Source organism: Cebus imitator, unplaced genomic scaffold, assembly GCF_001604975.1.
Source record: "Cebus imitator isolate Cc_AM_T3 unplaced genomic scaffold, Cebus_imitator-1.0 Scaffold68, whole genome shotgun sequence".
Taxonomy (NCBI): Eukaryota; Metazoa; Chordata; class Mammalia; order Primates; family Cebidae; genus Cebus; species Cebus imitator.
In genome coordinates, this window is record NW_016107383.1 from 8,662,695 (window position 1) to 8,669,520 (window position 6,826).

A 6,826-nucleotide genomic window follows, 5' to 3' on the forward strand; every position below is an offset into this window, starting at 1 on the left:
TTGAGTTGTTCCAAGAGTAAGGTACAAATTCTTTAGTTCTACAACATTTTCAGTGACTGCATCCAGCACATGAGAACTTTCTATGCGGCTTAGCAAAACAATATAGGCATTGACTTTGGAATCAGAAGAACATTCAGGCTCTTAACCCATTTCAATCAGACTCTTACCCTCACCATGTAACAAAGTCACCGATGGCTTGTCAAGGTCACTAGTGTCTGCTCCTGACCAAGTCCAACAATGGGTCTTAATTCTCGTCTCAATAGCACCAACTGGCACTGCTGATCCTTCTTTTCATGAAACACTTTTTATACTGGGCTTCTAGGCAGTCCCACACTCTTTTTTCCCCTCTTCCCAATCTGTCTCTTCCCTTTCTCCCTCACTGGATTCCCCTCTTCCTCCTGACCTATATAGATTGACAGGTCCCAGGCTCATTTTCAGCCTTCTTATTTCCTTTCTCTGCTCTCATTCTCTATGTGATCTCACCCAGTCCATGGCTTCAAAGTCAGTCTGCATGCTGAGGACGCCCACATTTTATCTTCAAATCCAGTGTTTCCCTTATTAGAAATGTCCAAAATGGAATTCCTAACTTTCCCCCTTAACCCTTTTTCTCCCTCAGAATTCTATGACTCAGCAAATGGTACAAATCCTTCACCAAGTTGCTCAGACCAAAACTCTGGAGTTCGTCTTAACTCTTCTATCCTTTATATCTCACATTTATTCAATTAGCAAGTCCTGTTACCACCTCAACTGTTTCCACCCTAGACCAAGCCAGCTTCTTTTTTTTTTAATTGCGGCAAGGTCCCTCACTCTGTCACCCAGGCTAGAGTTCAGTGGTAAGATCACAGCTCACTGCAGCCTTAACCTCCTGGGTTCAAGCAATCCTCCTGCCTCAGCCCCCCAAGTAGCTGGGAACTACAAGTGTGTGTCACCATGCCTAATTTGTGTGTGTGTGTGTGTGTGTGTGTGTGTGTGTGTATTTTTCGTAGAGACAGGGTTTCACTATGTTGCTCAGGCTGGTCTTGAACTACTAAGTTCAAGTGATCTACCTGCCTTGACCTCCAAAGTGCTAGGATTACAGGCATGAGCCGCTGCACCCAGCCACTGGCTACGTTTTTGCCTGGATTATTGCAATAGCCACCTGTGGTTTCCAAGAATCTCCTTCTCCTTCCCCACCCAACTGATACTAGGCTTAGCCACATGACTTGCTTTGGTCAGTGAAATGTGATGGAAATGACGCTTGTCACTTCCAGGCAGAGGAGTTCAGAAGCCGCATGTGATTCACCGTGATCTCTGGAGACCATCAATGGCTCCAGATGGAGCTGCTTCATCAACCTGGGTCCTAGAGTGAAGATAATGTGGAACAGACCTGCCAACATGCAGTATTGTTCCCGTGGCATTACTCAGCCCATCCTGATGAATACACCCACCCACTTGACTTTCTACTTCCATGTCACCACACTCCCCAATATCCACCCAGGAAATTCTCCACATAGTAGTCGAAGGAATATTTTGCAAGGGTAAATTAGATCATGTCATTTTCCTACTCCAAGTCCTCCAAAGACTTCCACCTAACTTAGAATGAGATCCAGCCTTCTCATCTTGTCCATAAGCCCCTTTAGGGTTGAGTTCTAACTTGCCACTTTGACCACACTTCCTCTCACTCTTTTCTGACACTGAGAAATCCACACTGGCTTTCTCTCTGTTTCTTGAATATGCCAACCTCATTCCAACATCAGGGATCTTGTATTTCCTGTACCCTCTGGGATATTTGTCCTCTAGATACTTGTATGGCTGACTCCCTCACTTCCAACAGGCCCCTGCTCAAATGTTGCCCATCCGAGAAGATTCCCTGCATAGCTGATTTAAAATAGTCCGTTTCCTCTTCCCGTATGGCTACGTGCTATCTCCTTCCTCTGCTTTATTTTACTTCATACCACCTATCACTACCCGATAATGTATTATACAATTATCTTTCTGTTTGTTGTTCGTCTCTCCTTCTAGAATGTAAATTTCACGAAGACAGGAACTTTTTCTTATTCACTATTAAAATTCCTAGAACTTATAACACTGCCAGGTACATGGTAGGCTTCAAAAAAGTATGTTTGTTTTGAATGAACAAATAAATGAACGAAGCTTGAGATTTTCAGACTTAGCATGAATGTGGGAAAGTTATTTCAATTTTTGAGTTCAGTTGCCTCAACTGTAAAATGGAGACAGCAGTCCCTGAATTTTCTACTTTATAGGGTTATTGTGAGGACCAAATCAGATTGCAGCTGCAAGTATGCCTTCTAAACAACAAAGAACTATGGAAATATTACCTAGGATCCTAGGATTATTGATATATCATCCTCTTTGAGATACCAGGCAAATTTTTGGCCAATCTCTGAGAGAGAAAACTGTGTCTCTGGTGGCCTTTACCCCTTTTTTCTATTATCATTTCCCAAAAATATGGCATCTGCTTTTCCCCTCCTGAATCCAGGCACTTTCTCTTATTTGTAGGGCAGGAAGAGTAATACAAACCTGAGTCATCTCCAAATCTGCCAGAGCTGACCTTGGAGAAGTTCCGTAACCTTCTGAGGCTCAGATTCTTCATCCATTAAATAGTGATTATGAAGAACTAATTTCATAAAGCTATTATGAGGCTGTAATGAGTTATGCATATGAAGAACTTTGAAGATTGAGTGGGATATGTGTTAGTGGGATTCAATAAGTGTTAGTTATTGTCATTCACTTAACTATTGACTGTGCAAATGATACTTCATATATTTTTGTATGTAAATCAAATGAGAGAATGTATGCCCATTACTTAGAAGGGTGCCAGAAGCCTTACAGGTGCTTAATACATAGTAGCCATTATACCACGCAGCCATCAAAAAGGATGAGCTCATGTCCTTTGCAGGGACATGGATGAAACTGGAAACCATCATTCTCAACAAACTGACACAAGAACAGAAAACCAAACACTGCATGTTCTCATCATAAGTGGGTGTTAAACAATAAGAACACACGGACACAGGGAGGGGAACATCACACACCGGAACCTGGGGGCTGGGGTGCTAGGGGAGGAATAGCAGGGGGTGGGGAAATTGGGAAGGGGTAGCATTAGGAGAGATACCTAATGTAGATGACAGGGTGATGGATGCAGCAAACCATGGCATGTGTATACCTACGTAACAAACCTGCACAACCTGCACATGTGCCCCAGAACTTAAAGTATAATAAATAAATTTTTAAAAATATAAGCAGTAGCAGTGGTGGTGGTGGTGGTGGCAGTACTTCAAAGCAGTTATGAATTTCGATAAATTTTTTAAATGGCCCATGGTCTCTCGATATAATGTTATTCTTCTCCTTTTCCAGCATTGTGGTGCTAATTAGGAGACTATTATATAAACCTCTTCCCTAACCATTTCAGCAAGTCACAACGCATGACACCCAAAAAAAAAGCATCAGTAAAATTGCTAACATTGTAAATCCCATGGCTACAGTCCCTACCCCACCCCAACCCTGAAAAAGAAATCAATGATCCATGGGTGCTGGTCACAATGTAAAAGTCAAAACCTGACTACAGTAAGTTTGTAGGGGCCCTGGCATTGCTACCTGCCTAGGAATTGATGACCTGCAGTTTTCAAGCTCTCCTATAAATATGAACTGGGTTCTTGGTATAGAGTCTCCACAAAGTCACCGCTGCACTACTACCTAAATAGAGATATCCCTCATTCTCTTTCTCTAAGTATAAAATGGAATCCAAACTTTGGTCAAGCTTTCAAGACATCCTTCTCTCTAATTCTCCCGAAGGATCTCTGCTTTGCTCTGAGAGAATGATGGGCAGCCATGCCAACTTCCTACATCTATTATCAACTCTGAAAATGTTCCCATTTCTCTTGAGCTACATGCTCAAACATCTTCTCACTCTCACCATAAAATCATTCAACGCTACCAGAGGATATTATAGACTTCCACATAAAAGTAGTGGATGGAACATAAACATTCTTTCTGCTCCCTCCAGAAATTCCGATAAAAATTACAGCAAAGGAAATTTTTTTGAGTTGGAGTTTCACTCTTGTTGTCCCAGCTGGAGTGCAATGGTATGATCTCAGCTCACTGCAACCTCCGCCTCCTGGGTTCAAGTGATTCCCTCACCTCAGCCTCACAAGTAGCTGAGACAACAGGCACCCGCCCTCATGCCCAGCTAATTTTTGTATTTTTGTAGCAATGCGGTTTTCACCATGTTGACCAGGCTGGTCTCAAATTCCTGACCTCAGCCTCCCAAAGTACTGGGATTACAGGCATGAGCCACTATGGCCAGCCGGAAATTTTTTTTAAAGTATTAAACCTCAATGAAAAAGATAACCAGAAAAAAACATGAAAGAATAAAATCTGGAGCTCTAAAAAGCAGATGAACCAGTGATAACTCACTTAGCAGACCTGAGAAAGCTGAACCCCAAGCTGACAATAAGAGCAAGCCTGATTTTCACTGCAGAATCCCAGGGTACCACTGGGCATGGGTAGAAAGCTGAGTCTGTTGACACGATGACTGGCTGGAAGTGTGTTTAAGAAGCAGATAGGCCCTCCCCAGGCCCGTCATCCTGCCCCTTCTCCAACCCAGCCAGCTGAAGGCTTATTCCCTGGAAAGGATAAAGCATAGTAGGGCACATACGGCATTGTTGAGGGCAGGGACAGTGTATTGAACACAGGAACATGAAGTGAGAGGTCACACACTGAATATGAGGACCTCAGCTCTCAGAGCATAAGAAGCCAGACTTAACACGCTGCTTGCCGGAGACTGAAGCACACCTCTCTAGGAAGTGTATATACTTCAAGAAAAGATACAGCAGCGCTAGCAGTAGAATTCCCTTGGAGAAGCAGATTGGCCAAATCACCTTACAAGTGGTGAATTCAGAGTCAACAAGTTCCACCCCACACACTCTGAGTTTCTAATTTGCCTTTAAGTGTCTCATTTCAAAGTGTGAGCCTTAGTCAGGATCAACAGAACTCTGAGGAAATTCCCTAACTTGAAAAATACCGTTGGCCCTTTAACAACATGGGGTTAAGGGTGCCAACCCCCTGCAGTTGAAAATCTACATATAACTCTTGACTCTCCAAAAACTTGACTACAAATAGCCTACTCTTGACTGGAAGACTTATCAATAACATAAACAATCACTAACCACTTTTGTTATACATAAAAAAGTGGTTATATACTGTATTACTACAATACAGTATACTGTATTTATATACTGTATTCCTACAATAAAGCAAGCTAGAGAAAAGAAAATGCTGTGAAGAAAATCATAAGGAAGAAGAATTGTCTGTATTATTTGTTGAGTGGAAGTGGATCATCACAAAGGTCCTTACCCTAGTCATCTTCACACTGAATACACTAAGGAGGAGAAGCAAGAAGAAGGGTTGGTCTTGCTGGCTCAGGGGTAGCCGAAGCAGAAGATACTCCACGTATTAGCAGATTCAGGCAGTTAAGACTCACATGGTTCAAGGGCCAACTGTAAAAGATCAAAATATTAGGAGGGGAAAAGAAAGCAACTTATAGAAAACACTGCAGAGAATAAAAACTTCAAAAGGAAACTATTACCAACGTCCTCAGACAAAAGGAGAAGTTATTCTAATTTCTTAAATAAAAACAATATTCTAGCAAAAGGAAAACAATTGTAAAACAAAAGAGTAATTACAAATTCAAATTTCACAGCCAGAGTGAAAATTTCAGTCAAAGAGTTAGAAGATAAATTTAGGGAAATCCCTTAGAAAGTAGAATGAAAAGTCGAAGAGATGGAAGATATGCTACAGAAGACAAGAAATACAGAAAAACATTCTAGGAGCTCATCAACTAAGTAACTAAAATCGTGAGAAAAAGACTTGAAAAATAGAAGAAAAAAGACACAGAAATAATCCAAGACATTTCTCAGTACTGAAGGGCATGAGTTTCTAGACTTAAAAGGTGCAGTAAACAGATAAAATAGATAAATAAATAGTACAATAGGTGATAACTAAATAGATACATTTAGATACAATAGATACTAAGTAAAATAGTCAGTACAATAGCTAAAAATAAATTCACGCTAAGTTCCGTCATCTTAAACTTTCAGAACAATAGAGATAAAAGAGGCAATTTTAAAGCTTTTCAGAAAAAGCAAAAATGATTGCTCAAAACACCAAAATGACTGTGGATTTCTCAATAGCCACACTAGAAGCAAACAGATAATGTAACAATGACTTTAGAATTCCGTAGGAAAAAATCATTTCTAGCCTAGAATTCTACACCTATCAAAGTTAACAATTAAATATTTGGATGGGATACACACATTTCAGACATAAGTCTCAAAACAATTACCTGCCGTGAACCCATTCTCAACAAGCTACTGGAGATCCTTTTGCAGTTCATACACGTGACGATTGGGTGTTCATGTCCATGCGTGAGATGTGTGCCTCCCTCAAACCTTGTTATGATGTTGGCATATTTCCCATTTGAGGTGAAAAAAAAAAAAAAGGAAGCTACTAGATAAGTTCAAAATGAGGACGTAAAGCAAGAAAGAGGAAGACGTGGAGTCTGGGAAATAAGAACATCAATCCAAGAAAGAGAAAGGAAATCCCAGAGATAAAGGCAAAGGGAGATCCAAGCACAGCCATGTACTCAGCCTGGAAATAAACGAGTCCAGGTTGGAGTGGCTCAGTAGGGCACAGGAAAGATGACCAGGAGATGGCCTCGTTACAATATCTGATGTGAGTGAATTGAGAGGAAATTTACACAGCTGAGGAGAAAGTTTGGAATGAATTAGTTATAGAAAACAAAACAAAGGACGAAAAAACAATATAA

The 6,826-nt window shown here is 41.0% G+C and overlaps 1 non-coding gene across 1 annotated transcript; it reads left to right on the forward strand.

The window, feature by feature from the left end:
• The first annotated feature begins 6,377 nt into the window (after positions 1–6,377).
• LOC119471669 lies at positions 6,378–6,483 on the forward strand. The gene has a single exon (XR_005200724.1). It is a non-coding gene; the product is annotated as a small nucleolar RNA U13 (small nucleolar RNA).
• Positions 6,484–6,826: the final 343 nt, after the last annotated feature.